The 18,962-nt window shown below is 45.4% G+C and overlaps 1 long non-coding RNA gene across 1 annotated transcript; it reads right to left on the bottom strand.

Annotated features, from left to right (window-relative positions):
- Nucleotides 1-8,677: 8,677 nt before the first annotated feature.
- LOC137152905 (uncharacterized) lies at nucleotides 8,678-14,657 on the bottom strand. The gene is made up of 2 exons (XR_010919651.1): nucleotides 14,520-14,657; nucleotides 8,678-8,922 (listed from the first exon to the last, which is right to left on the bottom strand). It is a non-coding gene; the product is annotated as an uncharacterized lncRNA (long non-coding RNA).
- Between the last annotated feature and the right edge of the window lie 4,305 nt (nucleotides 14,658-18,962).

Raw genomic sequence — 18,962 nt, 5'->3', positions numbered from 1 at the left:
CCTAGAAATGCAGAGCCTGATTCTCCGTTCCTTTACATCCTTATAACACCATGGACTACCATGAAGTTATTCCCAATTTTGACTGAGGTGAGTGATTTTGGGCCAAAAACTTTTTCCTATTGGATCGCAAGCTCCCTGTTGAGTCTCGCTATATTGGATCTTAAACTTGTCACTGGTGAAGGTGGCTAAATATTGTCCATATTGCAACACAGACCAGTGCAACTTGGGGAGGAAATTCTACATTTGGGGAAAAGACAGAAATGTGTGCCGGCAGCTTTGGGGATATTTTTAATGATGTTTGAGGCTGCTCAAAAATTGGAAAGCTAAAAGCAGTCCCAGTAAAGATGGATTAGTGGGCAAAGTGCAGTTGAGTCACTTAAATCACAAGCTTGTTATTCCTCACACACAATGTATAAAATGTAAAATATTGAAGCAGCTAGAAAATTAATTGGTTTTGATTTCACAATTACATGCATTAGAAAACTGCATACTGGACATGCACAGTAGATGTTGTAGCTTGTCTGAAGGTGCACATGGATGGTGGACCACACCCCGATCCCAGTCAGGAGAAGGCTAAAGAGCTTCTCTAGACTGAGACAGTACGAAGCAGGCACATCGCAGAGCCTGCTCCACTTGGAGGAAGCAAGCTTAAAAAGGAAAAAACTTGTCGCAGGAGGGACAGCAGAGGAAAATTGCTGTGTCAGGGTCACCAGGAGCTCCATGGCCCACAACAACTCACCAGATCACATAAAAGCCAAGCGACACAGGGAAAATTTAAAGATTAAACGCTAGGGTAGAGTTCAGTTGTACCTATTCTCCATAAACAAGCCAGACCTCTATAGATTCTTTTAAAGGAAAACTCAGAGACGGAACATCCCCTCAATTGGAAGACCTGTGAAACCAGAAATATTGGAGTAAGGTTCCTAAAAGGGGGGAGGGAAGAGGGGAAAGGACTTTAGAAGAGGAAGAGACTGAAAAAACTCAAATAGGACCTGGTAAAGGCCCAGCCTATCACAACACCAACAGGTGATCTGAGGCACAAGCAAAGAAAGGAATGAAGGAAAGTGTAGGTCCTCTACTTAGCAGGGAAGGAGAGCTAACAGCTGACGACATCAAGAAAGCTGAGATGTTTAATATCTATTTTGTTTCAGTCTTTAATAAAAAGGTTAACAGTTACCAGATACTCAATATAACATTAACAAGGGGGAAGGAACCCAAGCCAAGATAGGGAAAGAGGCTAAAGAATATTTAGATAACTTAGATGGATACAAATCAGCAGGCCAGTAAGCCTAACTTCAGTACCAGGCAAATTGGTTGAAAATATAGTGAAGAACAGAATTATCAGACACAGATGAATACAATATGTTGGGGAAGAGTTAACATAGTTTTTGTAAAGGGAAATCATGCCTCACCAATCTACTAGAATTCTCTGAGCAGGTCAACAAGCATGTGAACAAGGGTGATCCAGTGGATACAGTGTACTTAGATTTTCAGAAAGCCTTTGACAAGGTCCCTTACCAAAGGCTCTTAAGCAATGTAAGTGAATGGGATAAGAGTGAAGGTCCTCCGCTGGATCAGTAGTAACAGGTTAAATGATAGTAAACAAATGAATAAATGGTCAGTTTTCAGAACAGAGAGGTAAATAGCGGTGTCCCCCAGGAGTCTTTACTGGGACCAGTGCTGTTCAACATATTCATAAATGATCTGGGAAAAGGGGTAAACCATGAGGTGGCAAAATTTGCAAGATAGTTAAGTCCAAAGTGGACAGCGAGGAGTTACAAAGGGATCTCACAAAACTGGGTGACTGGGCAACAAAATGGCAGGTGAAATTCATTGTTCATAAATGCAAAGCAATGCACATTAGAAAACATAATCCCAACTATACATATAAAATGATGGGGACTAAATTAGCTGTTACCACTCAAGCAATATCTTGGAGTCGTTGTGGATAGTTCTCTGAAAACATCCACTCAGCGTACAGCAGCAGTCAAAAAAGCTAACAGAATGTTGGGAATCATTAGGAAAGGGATAGATAATAAGACAGAAAATATGATATTGCCTCTTTATAAATCCATGATATGCCCACATCTTGAATACTGCGTGCAGATCTGGTCACCCCATCTCAAAAAAAGATATATAGGAATAGAAAAAGGCACAGAAAAGGGCAACTAAAATGATTAGGAGTATGAAAACAATTCCATAGAATGAGAGATTAATAATACTGGGACTTTTCAGTTTGGCAAAGAGACGACTAAGGGGGGATACGACAGAGGTCTATAAAATCATGACTGGTGTGGAGAAAGTCAATAAGGAAGTGTTGTTTACTCCTTCTCATAACACAAAAACTAGGGGTCACCAAATGAAATTAATAGGCAGCATGTTTAAAATGAACAAAAGGAAGTATTTCTTCATACAACACACTGTCAACTTGTGGAACTCCTTGCCAGAGGATGTTGTGAAGGCCAACACTACAATGGGGTTCAAAAAAGAACTGGATAAGTTCATGGAGGATAGGTCCATCAATGGCTATTAGCCAGGATAGATGGGGATTGCTATTTGCCAGAGGCTGGGAATGGCTAACGGGATGGATCACAATGATTACTTGTTCTCTTCATCCCTCTAAAGCACCTGGCATTGCCCACTGTCTGAAGACAGGATACTGGGCTAGATGGACCATTGGTCTGTCCCAGTATGGCCGTTCTTATGTTAAGGACTGCTACAGTGAGGATGGTCATCACTTGTTCTCCATGTCCACTGAAGGCAGGGCAAATAATGGGCTTAATCTGCAGCAAGGGAGATTTAGGTTAGATATTAAGAAAACCTTTCTAACTCTAAGAGTAGTTAAGCTACGGAATCTGATTCCAAGGGAAGTTGTGGAATTTTCCCCTCCCCCTCTTGCAGGCTTTTACAAATAGGCTGGACAAAAACACCCATCAAGGATGGTCTAAGTTTACTTTGTCCTGCTACAGTGCAGGGGGTTGGACTTGATGACTTCTCAAGGTCCATTCCAGCCCTCCATTTTTCTGATTCCATGAAAATGTAGCCCTTATTCGGAGCCAGGTTAAACGTGTGATAGTATTGTGCATGTGTGTGATGCTTGGAGGAATTCAGTGGGAGCTGAAGGCACTCGACACCCTGCAGGCTGGTGCTCTTGACTTTGGTATACTGCACTGCGTGATTTGAAAAACGGAGTGTGATTCTATCATTATACAGAATATAGTAATGCATGCACACAAGGGATTGAATTAAAGTTGCCAGATCAGCCTTCCCTCTCATATCTACGGACACGAGTGCTCATGCAGTTTTGCTATGGTGCATTAACAGTGTGTCTGTGTGCGCGCATGCGTGTCTCTGTGTCTGTGTCACTAGATGGAAATATTGACTCAGCTCAGAGCTAGTTCCTCAGCCGGTATAAACTGGCTCAGCTACATTGGCTTCAATGCAGCTAAGCTAAATTACACTAGCTAAGGATTGGTCCCTGAACGCTTCCTGCCCAAGCCTGGGGGTGGATGTTGAACTCCAGTAGATGTTGAACTGCAGAGAGAGCAGCAGATGAGCTATTGCAGAGAGGTATTCGAAATACATGGGTTCATGCATAAGAACTTCTGTGTAGCGGTTTATTTTAGTTGTTTCTTGAGCCTGCCTGAGCAGGATTTTTGGGGGTGGAGGGAATCCTTCTTCTGCAGCACACCCCGGCCACCTGCCATTCAAATGTGCATGCCTCGCAAATGTCAAAGGCAGTTTTTATTTTGATTTTACAGTCAATTAACATGAGGACACCTGACCTCTTCCAGCTGTGAAGACACCCTACCGAGACACTGATGAGGCTGTTGGTCTTTCTAGAGACAGGTGGCATCTGAGGACAGAAAGAAACGAAAATCTGAAGTTTGGGGTTGTTTAAACTGACCCTAACACAGTTAGGATGGCTCCTGTCATGTTCTTGGCGTGGGTTTATTTAAAAGGACGTTGACTTTCTACTATGCAGCTACATATTTTCTTTTGTCTCTGTTTTCGGTCACACCTGGGAAGGTTAGATAAAATGGGCCCAAACCCCAGCAGGACCGGAATCACCTTTCCACCTTCCCCCAAGCTGGAGATGGCCTGGAACCAAACTAGCCCGCAGCACAAGTTAGAGCAGCCTATGGAGCCCCTAAAGTGTCACTGGGGCAGCAAAGATTGTCACAGTACTGCGTGTGCTCCACACTTGCTCCCTCCATCCCCTAGACGAGACATGACAGGTGAGGATTTACGGGAGCGGCTGCCATGCTTAAGTACTTTGCTGAATTGGGGCCTTAGAGGTCAATGGCTTTGACTCAGACCTGTTAGGTTTGGGTTAGAAGGCTGTGGGATCGAATGGTTTGAGCAGTGTCCAGATGTTAAGATAGAGGGTTCTCCTGGACTCCGGTCAGAGTCTAGGTACCAAAGAGGTAGGTGCCTTAAACCTTACCTGGCTGCTAATAACAATAAACCATGGCTGGCAGCTGCAGCTCACTTCTAGAAAAATGAAGGATAATTCTATCCGTAGATTTCCATCTAGGCATTTGCTGTGATCATCACTAGGACAGCTGGAGATGCAATGTTCCTTCCTTTTCTCTTCCAATCCAGAGCTAAAACTGGTTGCACAGGAGCTCAGTGAAAGCATTAGCAGTTGCTGCGTCAAGCTCTGCTTGGGAAGCCCTTTGAATATGATGAAAATAAAGACATCCTTGGAGCCCACCATCTCTTACTTTCCCTTCCTCTGCTGTGCAAGAGGTGCGGGCGGAGGCCCAACCACAACCTTTTATGTCCATTTTGGTAAACAAGCACATTTTAAAATTGCCCCGGTACTGAACTTGTCCGCAGCAAACCTGAGCCCTTTGGCCTTTGTTCAGTGTTTAAGGGTGGAGATAAACCCCCCATGGGGAGATAATGCGCAGCATGGAAACACGGCAGACCCGCCTATGGGTGGATGGTTGGACTCTGTCAGCTCTTAGTACGATAGAGTATGACACCACGCTATCAAGGGCAGAAAGCAAACTTCTATGGTGAGAACCCCAAAGAAAGGGTTAATATCCAGCCCTTCCGCTTTCCTCAAAGAGAGAAACCGTCCTCTTTTTCCAGGGCAGCAGAAAATGATAGTCCCTTCTTCTCAGCACTCTCACCAGCCCCAGTAGTGAGACCCAGGAGACTTTATCTAGGCACTCCTCTCCTGGAGGAGCATCATCAGCCTCTGTGTTTAATAGACAAGACACACTCTGTGGGACAAAGCATGTCCCCTTCCCTTGCCCTAGGAGGACACACACATCCTGAAACAGGAGCCCTGACACGTGCTCAGCCCCATGGTTTCTGACTTCACTGAGGCAGTGCAGTGGGCTGCAGAAAGACACTTGGCAAGGCACTTCTGTGGAACTCATCCCTGCGCTTTCCAGCTACAGGAAAGCTCTGCTCCAACCAGTATAATTTCCGCTATCAGCACAGGTATCCAAAGCAATGGAGGGGCTCTCTGCTGCATAAGGAGAGTTCCTGGCCAGTAGGATTGGCGGAGAGACGCGAGTTGGAGGTAGGCAGAGATGTGGTGGGAGAACCAAGCCATTGGTGAAGGAGGATCAGAATTGGGCCCGACCTGTGAGACGTCATACGGGCCTTACAGAACTTGGAGCCAAGGACTGGGACCCTGAGGGAGTGTGGGGTTTCTTTAAGGCTAATTGGCCTGCTCTTGCTTTCCCAGTATTGTTGAGGTCCCACAGAGTGGGAGAAGGCTGGCCAGGCTAGGCCAACTTGGATGCTGCGCCATCCCTTGTGTCAGCACAGCTACTTGGGTTTTAGCAGCCACATCTGGAGCATCGGTTTCTTTTCATCTGCTCCTCCTTCCAGCCTGTAAGAATTGGAGGCAATATGTCCCACAATGCCTTTCTCTGAGAGATGGCCATTAGTGCATTCTGGGAAATGTAGACCCAGCCTCCCATGGGATGCAGCCACTGTTTGGCTTCAAACAGGTATCTGGCCAAAACTGAATTTCAGAACCAAGGCTGAAAGTCACCTGATTAAACTAAATCAGGGCTTCCAGCCTGCAAGTTGCTAGTCACCGCCTGTGAGGTTTTGAGCATCTTCATCTCCAGCGGCACTCACAGGTGATGCTGAGCCCTGCATTGGATTCGGCCCAAAGGCCAAGATCCACCATGGAAACTGCCAGGCAAAACACTCATCAACCAATCAGACACCCCCTTTCACCAGCTCCATTTTCTGAATCTGTGCAAAGAATGAGGCCAAAGCTAGGGAAGGAAAATAATTGCTGAGCTACTATGATGAGCCTGCAAGCCCGGGAGACACACGCCAACCGGGGCTTTTTCACCATCTGGCACAGCACTACCTCAAGTCTGCTCCTTTCTGGGATCATGACAGCACCTTCTGGCTCAAGTTACAATTTATGACATTTAAACTACAGGAAAATATAGTGCCGAAACCCTTCAGAGACTGCAAGATTAGTGCCCTATGGCCCCTCACTCAGCGTTCTCTTATGCACTTGCCTCTAGGTGCTAACAAGGTGATAAGGGACACAAGTACACATGCAAATTCCATTGCTGTATCCTGCCCGGTGGCCTTTCCTTACTTAGGTCAGATGTGCTCATACAGAGCAGGGGAGGGGAATTCAAAGTTGTCCTTAACATATTTAATCTGCATGAATTCCAGAGGCCTGTGGAAATTTTAGATGCGTCAGCCTTTCCCATCTCACATTTCCTACTGGAAATCCCTCTAGCTGGTTAAAGGCTGTAATAAGTTCCATTAAGGCAGCGAGTGAAATCCATATGTAACTGATAGAAAGATAATTGACTGAGATTTGCATTTTGGTCTTTTGCAGTTTGCTTCTGGTGCCATAGTAGCTGTTGTATTCATTATTATTATTGTCGTCCATGGACTTGTATTTTGTACTAAGCAAACTAACTTCTCCACAGACTAAAGCCTCATATCATGCCCATCCCCAGAGTTACCTGTAGAAAGGTTGTTTTAATGTAATATGAACGATGGAGCTCATTCTCTCTCTCTCCACAATAACGGCTCTGCTGTGCTGGCAAAATTTCCTGTCTGAAATTTCCATAAGGGAAGGCAAAGGGTGCACTACAAATCCACTACACCAAGCTAAACTAAACTAAGGATGCATGGATGGATAGATTCATGTTAAATGTGTATCTGGATCAGAACGTGTCCATAGAGTTTGGGAGTATTCAGCCTATTGTACAAAGGGGACCAGCCTTGTCATTTGGACCTGGATCCAAATGTTTGGATGTTTAGATTCAAAGTTTTGGTTCAAGCCCTATCTCTGGTCAGCAGAGAGCACAAATACAGGTATATGATTCAATGTCCAATGAGTAAATCTTCTATGATCTGTTGACCATGATAAGGTGACCCAGGACCCCATGCTTAGAATCCTGTCTATTGTTCCCTAAAACATACCACCTAGTACCACACAAATCCAATGGGCTAAAGAACCAAGATGACACTTGTTGCATTAGAAAGAGAAAATGCTTTTGCTGTGGTGAGATAGTTAATGTAAGCTTCAGATGGCAAAGAACCTGGATGTTTCTGGAGAACATGCTGTTTTTCTATGGAATTTTGGGACCGAGTCTCTGACCTTTTCTTCTTGTTCTTCATTTGCTTTTACTTCTGGGACTGTCTGTGCCTGTTTCTCTGCTTTTCCTTTTTAGAGGGACACCAAGGTGTAACAGGGTGACTTGCCTCTTAATGGCTAGAGCCCTGGAGCCATCCAACTCTAATGGCTCAGGAGTCACCCTTGAACAGGGGTTCACTGATTCCCCGATGAAGAGCACTAGGAAGCTGTGGGGGGATGCTCAGGGAGACAGACAATCAGAGTGAAGCAGAAGTGACAGAGACTGCTAGGAGTGAGGAGGCTTCAATAGGGAATCCTGAGTCTTCACTGAAGAGGCTACAGGCAGGAAAGGCCTGGGAGATCTCCAGCAAGAAAGACTGGGAATACGGAGTGGATGCCGATTTGAAAACATTATTCAGGGAACGATTTTTATTAAATCCAGCCTCAGGGAGGGCGCTGATGAAGCAGAAAACAGTTTGTTGTGGTCATCTGCCTGAGAGCCCTGAAAAGGGGGGAAACTGAGACAAGGCCACTGTAGAGCAACCTTTGGCTACGACAGGGTACTATGGAGACAACCGGCCCATTCACAGCCAGCCTCTGGAGTGAAGTTGTGACTCTGAAACACCCCAAACAAGTGCTTTCGGTAAGGTAAAATCCACAAAATTAGATCTACTGAAGTCAACAGCAAAACTCCCCTTGACTTCCACAGTACCAAAGACTTCCCTGGAATGAGCAATGGGGGGAGTCTTTGCGAGCCGAAAGGTCTCTGCAGGAAGAATAGCCGTCAATGAATGCAGAATGAAGGTGTTTGACCGAACCCCAGAAAGGAGATCATCTCACCCTTCCTGCTTGGTTTCCATTTTCTTTATTTAATTTCCTCCTGCCATTTTAGGATGTTCATTTGTGCATTTCTGAGCATCCAAATGCTGCTTATTTTGCCTTAGTTTGGGATCCCATGTTTGAATATTTGGTCTTGGTTGACAAATTGCACCATGCAGAAAAGCTGATGTGGGACAATGTGTCTCCATGATGCTCAGGCAAGTGCTGAAGTCATGGAACAGGCTATACTGGAGAGCATGCAAGAGGCAGTCATAAAGATATGCCAGTGTATTCTTTTGGAATGGGGTTAGAAACTTGCACATAAAAACACAGATACAGTAATGGCATGGGATCAAGTATGTGTTATTGCCTGACGGCTCCTCGGGAATGTGCTGTCTGCTTCTTTCCTTCCTTCCTCCTTCTTCCAGATGCTGTCATTTATTTTTCTCGGTGAATGCCTTAGAATGGGAAGCTCAGCATCGCTCAGAGGCGTGGGTGAGATATCCAGCACAGCCAATCTAGAAAAATGATGGGAAGAAACTGGCTCTCAACTTTATCTGCCCGCCCTACCTCCCAACCCTCTAACAGATCAAACCCTCCCGACTCTGTTTGGGTAAGATAGGGTCTGAATCCTGATCTGGATGTTGCAGCTGGTCCCTAGCAGAACAAAAGCCCCGGATTCAGATCTTTCTCCACACTTTGGAAAAAGTTCAACTTCGATATTTTGTGTGACTCAAGACTGTAAACATCAGACAGTTTCACCTATTTGGAGACCCCATCAGTGGAGTCACGTCCCACTTTGAAAAAGAACATCTTACTGCTCCATGGAGGGTGTTACATCATCTGACTCACTGGTGTTACAGTACCGTGCACAAAATACTTATCTGCAGTACAACCACTTTCCTATTAAGTGCTTCGGCTTACGCAATTCTGAATTCAGAGCTAAAAAAAAAGTTGCTGGAAATGGTGACGCATCAGCTGGATGAAATGTGCTAAAAATCAGAAATACACGGGAAAATGAGAGATATGAATGCTAGTGAAATCCAAGTGGGAGTCAAGCAAACCTATACTGGGTAAGCCGGCTAACAGGTACCGGTCTAATAATGAATGCTTGCAGGTAAATATACTGGGTAAACTATCTGTTCACTTCTGTATGTTTCCCCAGTATGGGGAATGTAATGTTCTAGGTAACACCTGAGATGTTAGTACTGCACCTTTCAGACCTGAATATCTACACCAGTAGTTATCAACCAGGGGTACGCATCCCCCAGGGAGTATTCAAATGTCTTATCAAGGGGGTACATCAACTCATCTAGATATTTGCCTAGTTTTACAACAGGCTACAAAAAAAACACTAGCAAAAGCTAGTACAAACTAAAATTTCTTACAGACAATGACTTGTTTATACTACACACTGAAATACAAGTACAATATTTATAGTCAATTGATTTATTTTATAATTACGTGGTAAAAACGAGAAAGCAAGCAATTTTTCAGTAGTCGTGTGCTGTGACACTTTTGTGTTTTCATGTCTGATTTTGTAAGCAAGTGGTTTTTAAGTAAGGTGAAACTTGGGGCACGGAAGACAGATCAGACTCCTGAAAGGGATACAGTAACCTGGAAAGGTTGAGAGCCACTGGTCTACACGAGCTGCCAGCCAAATGCAGCTAGCTAAGGTTTCTTATGTAGCCTCCATATGCTTAGTATCAACACATCAAAGTCTTGAATGGATTTGTCCTCAGTATATCTGCTATCCCCATTATATAAGTTGTTCTCAGAGACTAAGTGACTTGCCTTGTCACACAGAATGTCTGCAGCAGAGCAGAGAATTGAATCCACATCTCTGCATCCTAGGTTTGCTTTCTAATCACTGGACCATACTGCCAGTCCAGCTAGACGTACAGGTTTGGGCTTCCCGGGGGAGAACAGATCTGTTTTATCTATTTAGTAAACATTTCTCGGGTGTAAGAAATTGTGTGAACTCTCTACCGCTTTCCACAGGGAGCCACGGCACAGCTTTAGAGGTGAGATCCTCAACCAGCATACAGAAGCATCCCCAAGTTTGGGTGCTTATCTGAACTACCCACAATGCTTTGGGCTACAATCCAGTCTGGAAATCAAGAACAAGATTTCTCACAGGATTTCCGACACTTCCTGTGTTCCGAGAAAACAGCCTTTATCTCGCCATTTCGCCACATTGGCTCCAGGGCCAGGCTGGATGAACAAAATGTAAATGAAAATAATGGAGCAAATCTCTTTCCCTGCCCTGCCACTTTCCACCCGTTCAAGCCGTTCTGCAGCTCCTTCGTGCACAGCCGACAAGTTCTTCCTTTTGGAATTCCACAGTGAGCCTTCCTTTTCCCCCTGCTTGGGCCTGCTCACTAGACAGCTAGTGGGCCCTGGCTTCTGGGGCTTGCACCGTTGGGATGGTTCTGGCTTGAAGCCTCAGGCCAGGCTTGAATGGGGAGTTTTGGTTTCTCCATTTTGGTTTTTTTTTCCCCTATGTCATTTGAACTGTATTTTGTTAATAGCAGGATACAGTGGGAGAGCACAGAATAAAAACCCCTTTCCTTTTCTCACTCATTTCACAGCCCAAACAGGAGCCGTAACTTTGCTTTGCTACCTTAGGGAGCCGCAGATTTTCACATTTCAGCCTCCTGTCTGCATTTTATGCATTTTTCTTTACAAAATTTGAATTCCCACTCTGCTCTCTCCCCAGCTTTCCCCCACCCCTTTACAAGCACAGTAGCTGCGGCAGATGAAACGCAAAAGTCCCAATTCTCCATTGTCCAGCAGTTTGTGTAAGTCTTTTGTACTCATGCAAACTGACTGTAAAATGTTTCCACGTCAAAAGGTTAATGGTTTGGAGTGGGGTAAATACCGATACAAAGAAAAATAAGGCCCCAAATGATCACTTCACCGTAATGTTGTCAAATCTTGTAAGGTTATCCTGCATTTCACTGCAGTGGAGAAGAACTGGCATCCCTTTAAAGAGTTCGTAAGCCTCTACTGGACTTGTCAACTTGTCTACTTTTGTAGAAGCCACCAGAACCCTGCCAGAACAGCTGTGCACATATGTAACTAGGCTTGGTGTGTTTCTATATAGTTAGTAAATATGGTTATTGGAAACCCAACTGTGTCCACATGACTTCCTCCTATTCTTAATTATTTATTATTTGCACTACCATAGCACCTATGATCCCTCATCACAGACCAGGACCCTGTTGCACTAGGCATTGTACAAACACAGAACAAGTTATGTAATGTTATGCAGAGAACAAAGACACATCATTTACAATGTTTAGGGATTTTCTTAAAGCCCCATCTCCTGGAGTCTTGTGAAAAATGTAAGCATCTCAGCTTTCTTTAAAACAAAAAAAAAAAGCCAAAAAACTCCTCCTCCCTGTGGTTGTCAAGAAAAACCTGAAAACAGGAACCCAAACTGCTCAGAAACCAGAGAACCCAACATGTATCTTAAAGAAAACCCTCATGATTATTAAACTAGTTGCATGTTGGGGGGGAGGAGGAGGCAGGAAGGGCTGATTCATGCCTGTTGAAAGCATGCAGTCAGCAATGCCATACATGTGGAACATTTGACCTCATGCACTGTGCTATTGCAGCCAGCCTGTGTGGGGGAGAGGAGGGCAATCTGAGGTTATGCTGCCAGCCCCTGAACAGACGCACATGCAGACAGTTGCAAAACACAGGGTGATCCTACACTTTCTCTTTGACGATCAATTTGTTTCGCGGGGAAGAAAAAAATTCAGTTATTATTGCCTCTTGAATGTCAGCTGGCATGCTCTGCCTTGGGATAACATACCCTAATTATATGGACAGCTTTCCACACACACTTGACAAGCCGGCTGCATGTGGCATTTACAGTTGCCGTAATAACACAACAGACATCCAAGAAGCATAGCATAAGCACACCTCTGACCCGCAAGTGACCTGCTAATTAGTGGATGCACGAGGTTAACGAAAGGAGCGCTTCATTCAGGGACGCGTGTTATTGATGTGAACTCTGACCCCAGTAAACTGGAAAATCTATGCCAGGAGGTGTTTACACATTCATTAGCGGCGGCGGCGAAACAAAAAACAACAGAAAACCCCTTTTGCGTTAATATTATGCCGGGAGTAAAATGAGAAGCCTCTCTTTTCTGCACGCAACAATTACAGCAGAGGCTGAATTGTAACTATAGAATTAGGCCCAGCAGTTTGAAATTGAATCTAATTAGCTCCCGTTCAGAGCAGGATGCTTCACAGGGATTGGTCTGCCATTAGAGCCTTGTCACAAAGGTCTACTTTCGTAGCTCTCACTTCTACCTCAGAGAAATACGTTAGATTGGGAGTTGAACTTCTCCAGAATCCAGAGCGTTTGGACCCAGGAGTTCGGGTTGGCCTTTTATTTTGAAGAGACAGCAGCCTCTTCAGATAAAGGCTGCATCTTTGGCCCCCGTAACGCTGGCTTGGAGAATTGTTTTGTCCCGTAAATTTCCAAGGTTACTTTGCAGGCAAAGAAGGATGTTTTTGCAAAGTCTGAAAAACAATTGTGGAATGGTTTCGGAGTTACAAGCCATTTTGCGTCATGACGGAGATAACCCCTGGCCCAGCGCATGGGGCAGCGCAGCACTGCATGGCCCCAGAAGGGAACCTGGGAAGGAATAGAGACTCAGGAAGTCCCAACACCTTCCCCCCTCCTGCAGGGGAAAGTAATTTACTGCAGCCCACAGAGGGTGCATCTTACATCTCTCCTCACACTAGCTCAGCTCCGCCTTGCCTCCCCCCCACTCCTCATCTCTTGCTGCCCTATCCAGGGCCAAAGCATAATTTTTTCAGGCCAAGTACAAACTTGTAACACGCCCCCTGCTCCCCCCACACATACACATATCACAATCCCTCATCCCACACATACAATCTCATCAGCCATGAACATTTATTTCCTCATGGTAATGGTGGTTGCAGCCTGGGCCGGGCCCCCCAGGGCCTCCGGGGACCCCGGTAAAGTGTAGCCTTCCCACCTCCCTTATGTGGGGGTCCTATCCCAGCATACCGCATTGATGGGAGGGAGGGGAACGTAACAGGAGCATCCCCCACTCTCCCAGCAGCACCCCACCACAATGCAAAGAGCATGACTGTGGATAAAAATGGCCATACAGGGTCAGACCAATGGTCCATCTAGTCCAGTACCTTGTCTTCCGACAGTGGCTGGTGCCAGAGGGAATGAACGAACAGGGCAATTAGTGAGCCATCCATCTCCTGTTATCCAGTCCCAGCTTCTGGCAGCCAGAGGCTTAGTCACCCAGAGCACGGTCCCTGAGCATCTCGGCTAATAGCCATTGACAGACCTGTCCTCCATGACCGTATCTAATTCTTTTTTGAACCCAGTTATACTTTTAGGTTCCACCAAGGTTTGAAGTTGGATGGCTGGATTCAGAATCTATTACACCATGGGTGAACTGGGATGCATAAGTGGGGTCTTACTACTAGACTGGCCAGGAAAAAAATCGATAACTCCATCTCACAGAAATTGAGATATTGAAAAAAAAAAAAAAAAGTTATCCCAGAACAGGACAAACCCCAGGCATGTCTCTGCCCGCACCATGGACTGGCCTCACTGTTCCCTACACCAGTGGGCTGGCTGGGCAACGTTGCCTGATTCTAATACTGCCCGTTGTGTCTAGACAACCCACGGAAAGGGAAGAATTTCCTTCTTGTTTCCCGCCTGCTCATTTCAGAGCAGAGTGATACAGGCTTTATCAGAGAATGTCTCCCATCTCCCATAAAGCCGGGAGTCCTGTCTGCTGGGACTGGTCTGCCCATGCTGCTGCCACAGTAAGGAAGAACTTTGCCCCATGGCTCTGGGCAGGCTAAGAGATCACTGTTGTTTTCAGAGAGGGAAGCAAGAGGCAAGAGCATTTCCCTCAAGGCCAGTATATTTCAACCGGATCTAGGAGAGAAGAATTGCCTTTATCCAGAATCCAGGTGGGGCTTGTCAGCAAAGTACCTGCCTCAGTCATTTGTGGCAAATCTATTTCCCCTCCCGCTTACACCAATATTCAGAGCTGCCCACAGAATAAGCCCACTCTAGAAGGGAACTGTTATAGCAAGTCCTTACCAAAGCGCTTCCTGGCAGCACCGTGCGGTGCAGTAGCCAGTCTGCCTCAGTTTCCCAGCTGCTCTTCCATTGCTCTGCCCAACTTCCCACGCCTTCACAGTTGCACAGACCGTGTCCTCCGGCAATCTCGCTCACAGTCCAAAAGAAGTCTGGAACGACACACACTTAAACTCGTCCCTTTCTCTGGGAGATCCGCTGAGCACCAGCCTCCCACAGTCCCGGTTCTAACCTGCGTTCTCTCCCAGCGAGAGCCCCACATCCGGTCACTCTGCCTGCCCCTTCCCAACTCCTTGTCTGTTCTCAGGCAGCTCTCACTTGCCTCTTCCTGACCTTTCACTCCGTTCCCAGGCAGCTCCCCTTTATAAGGCCCAGAGGCTGTCTCTTAAGCCCCACTGGGAGGGAGGGGGCTGGTCTCAGGTGCCCTGCTGCCTTTTAAAAGGGCCAGTTTCCCTGTGACAGGAATGAGTTATGGCGGTTTTCAGCATAGTCCATTCCAAGGCATCCTAGAAATGCTAAAGGAGGGAAGGGCGGGGGTTCGTTCAGCAGCAGAGAAAACGACAGGTAGCCAAAGGCTGAAAAAAAGAGCAATGGGTCTGGTCCTGTCAGGGTGGGAAGAGAGGGAGACAGAAAAACTTTATTGTCAGCAACAGGGGGATTGGAAGTGTGGCTATGTCCACTCCACTCCACGTGACCATGCTATTGATTTCAAACACAAATAAAGCAGCAAGCGGGTCTCCCTAGGGAGGCCGGAGTTCAGCTGATGGGCTCGCTCATTTGGCTGTAGCGTACCAGGTATAAAGCAACAAACGAAGAAAAAAAATACATTTGCCACCTACTGAAAGATAGGGGGAGTTTTGCTCTAATCCCTAAAACAAACACATGTAGTGTCACTGACAGCTTGCTGAGATTACCAAACTGTGTCCATCTCGCTGCAGCGGTATGCAAAGCGACGTGACACTTCATGGCCCAGACACACTAGAAACGGGCTCTGCATAGAACATTATCGGGGCGGAAGGGGGATGGAGAAAGTCATCAGCAACTTTTAAGCAAGTGAGTTGCATAGCCAGAGATTTGGCAACGTTGGAAGGGTTCACACTTGAATTATTTCAGTAAAATATCAGTGCAACTAACACGCCTGTGCGCCTGCCTTCCTTCCTCCCTTCCGATTCCCTCTACAGACACCTTTTCTTTTGTACCCACATTCACTGCACATCATTCTCACGGCCCAGCAGAAGGGACTGTCAGCCCACTGGCAGAGACTGGCAGAGGAAAGAGGCAAAGGAGACGTTCTGGGTTGTGGCACTAAACGTGCAATTGCATGGAGGCTTTGCCACAAGTGAGATGACTGGGCTAAGGGTGGCCCCGATCCGCAGCAGCAATCCCAGTGCCTTACCGTCCCATCACTGCTCAGTGGCCTCCACGTGCAGGTTCTCAGACTGCGTCCGTCACTCTGGCAGGTCTCAGTCCGGTTCCAGAGTTACAATGTAAATGCTTTAAAAGAAGGGTTTTGGAAGGGATCTAAAACCTCATACTCCAGGGCTTACCCCAATATCTACCACTGAGGAGTTAGGAAGAGTTTCCTTTGGGGGCAGATTAACCCACATCCTCTTTGCACCTTCTTTCTTGTCCCCTGCTCTGAAGCATCTGCCTCTGGTCCTTGTTAGAAGCAGGAGTAGACAGGCCCCAGGTCCGCTCCAATCTGGCAATTCCTATGTCCCCATGAAAATCATGGGCAGAACAAGCCCCACCAACTGGCACTAACAGAAGAAAGGCCAAGATCAGAACAGTCCATGGACACTGATCTTCCCTTTCACGCTTAAGAGTCTGCCCCCTCCAGGTCAGGATGGAGGCACACTGGCCTGGTCTACACTTATCTGGCGATTCGGTGGCAGTCGACGGGAGTTACGCAAACTTCTCTGCGCCTACGGGAACCGCGTTCCCATCGTTGCAGCGCTGCGCCACTTGAGGGGGTGGTTTTACAATGTCGACTTCTGGATCAATTGGAGGGGTCTTCACTGACTGCTCAATCAATCCAGAAAGGTTGATCTGACGGTGGCCACTTTGCTGCCGTCAGTGTAGACATACCCACTGTCAAGGTGACACTGAAAGTTTGGACTGTGGACAGGGAACTTCTATGCAGCACTTTTCACAATGGAATCGGGCACCCAGCTGCCAGAGGACTGTCATGTGAGCACCTAACTCCCCAAGTTAGATTTCTAAAAATCCTAGTTTTAGTTCACTAGCAAACAACAATTAAAACCACCAAAAAAAAAAAAAAGACAAAGCAACTCCACCCTGCAGAATAACAGCCAAACCCCTGGCACTGTTGGAATATCTTTCCTTCTAACATAAAAAGTAAAGGTATGAAGTGGAAGGAATTGGCTGCCTATGCTATAATGATGAGGAAGAGTTTAAATGTAATCACCCATACAAAACTTTTAAACTCCCATAAAGAGATTGGAAAGTGAGCCAGGGGCTGGTGAGAAAGCGAGCTACCCCCAATACAAAAATAAGAAGAAGAATACATCTATGAACAGGGAGAAGGGGAATAACTGGAAGCTTTGCACTTTTTTTAAAGACAGGAATTAGTTGGGAAAAAAGGACACTTTTTATAAAGTACAAGCTTGTTTGGTTTTTTCAGTACTCTAAACAACCCTGGTTAATTGCAGAGCAAAACCAGAATGCAGATGCATGCCAAATACAGATGTGTAGACGTAAATAAAACTCTTGTGATGGCCGTGGGCCAAGTAAACATTTGACCTAGGAGCCCACCTAATTTTAGTGGGCTGAAGTCTGGAAAAGTGATTAACTATAGAAAGGCCAGTGTGTTGCTTTGTACCTGGGGAATGTTGGAGTGAAATGAAGGCTCCCAGGCCCTAATTTAAAAACTGCTTTTTCATTCCACGGAGAGTCGGAATGCTGTGGAATAAAAGGAGCTGGCCTTTTTCCAGCAGTGCTCATAAAGCTGTCAATAAGTTGAGAAAGTGGCCCTGATGGTGTGAAAAACCGTCTCCTTTAAAGAACTTGCTCCTAGTAAAAAATTTTTATATATATATATTCTATTCAATAAAGCCTAACAAATCGTCTAGGATCATATAAATAGCAAATTTAACAGCAAATTAGCAGGGCTTATGAAATATATGACCACTTAGCCAGCCAGGAAAGCCAAAACTCAAGTATGGATAATAAATAAATTACATTGGGAAGTTTTAGGGTTTTTGGTTTTTTTTTTAACTCTTCATTGGCAACATGATTTTTAAACACAACGTAGACATTTACCTGCACTGACCCAGCCCACACACTGACCATAGTTTTGATCTTTTTCTCATACCAAAGGGAAAATATGCAGTGCTTTCCATGCCAAGTGCATATGCTAATGCAGGTAGGCTTACGTCCAAGGGCTGCAGTTGTGGTTAATATATTTTGCTGGAATACCTTTCTGCTGGGCTTCCTGAAGATTTGACGTGTAAATGGTAGACCTGTTTTCCAGATGTTACTATTGTAGCTATGAGAAAAGTCCATCGCCTTATCTTTACAGACTCCAGAGCTTTCAAAGAACTAAAATGGCTACTTCTCTTCATAAAATTAATGGCGTGCTTTTTATGGGTTTCAGCTCCAGCTGGGAGCCTGATTCTGCTTATAAGGGACTGCTAATACAATTACCAGGTTGGCTTTACACTGTAAATTCTCAGTTGTTTTCCTTTCCCCGTTTGGGAGCTTCTCATTAGATGTGCATTGGAAATCGGGTAGGATCGTTACTGAAACCTTACATTTGCCAGGCCATATTTAAGGTTATGTTGGCACTTGCTTTATAAAAACTATAGTTTCAGGTTTATAATGGCAATAAAAGTTCCCTTCTTGCCGAAACTTGGCACTTAAGCTTTGGCTTGGCTTCGAAGAACATTTTTTGGAAAATGTGAAGAGAAACAAAATATACCATCCGCTTTTCAGGATCAGATGCTTTAAGGGGAATGTGGACTTCGGATATTTAAAATGAGGTATGTGTGTGTGTGATGCTGTTTCCACTGCAACTCTACAAAGGCACTGCATTTCACTCTTGCCATGTATGCAAGTCCAAAAGAACTGAAGGTCTTGTCTACACTAGCTTTTTATACTTTTTTTTTTTAAATTATAACCGAAAATTCTAAACAAAGTCATTTTGAACCAAAAAAATGGAACTTACTTTGGAAATGTGGAAATGGGACATTTTGACAATTTCTAAACTTTTCTTTTTTCCCCAGAAAGTTGTTGAACTGGGACATTCTTGAAAACCAACCCTTTCCCACAAAGTTTTTTGGAATTGACATTTTTCTGACAAAATATTTCATAAAAATTCACGACCAGCTCCACTTACCATTGTGAACTAGCATTAGTCTTTCATTTATTGGTCTGAGCACAGACTGGGGTCTCTGATTCTCCACTGCCCACGTACCTTGCACCGTC

Source organism: Emydura macquarii, unplaced genomic scaffold (genome assembly GCF_026122565.2).
Source record: "Emydura macquarii macquarii isolate MOO-44397 ecotype Brisbane River unplaced genomic scaffold, CSIRO-AGI_Emac_v2 contig_1230, whole genome shotgun sequence".
NCBI lineage: Eukaryota > Metazoa > Chordata > Testudines > Chelidae > Emydura > Emydura macquarii.
Note: the sequence above shows the minus strand (reverse complement) of the source record. Positions and strands in the feature narration are given on the sequence as shown.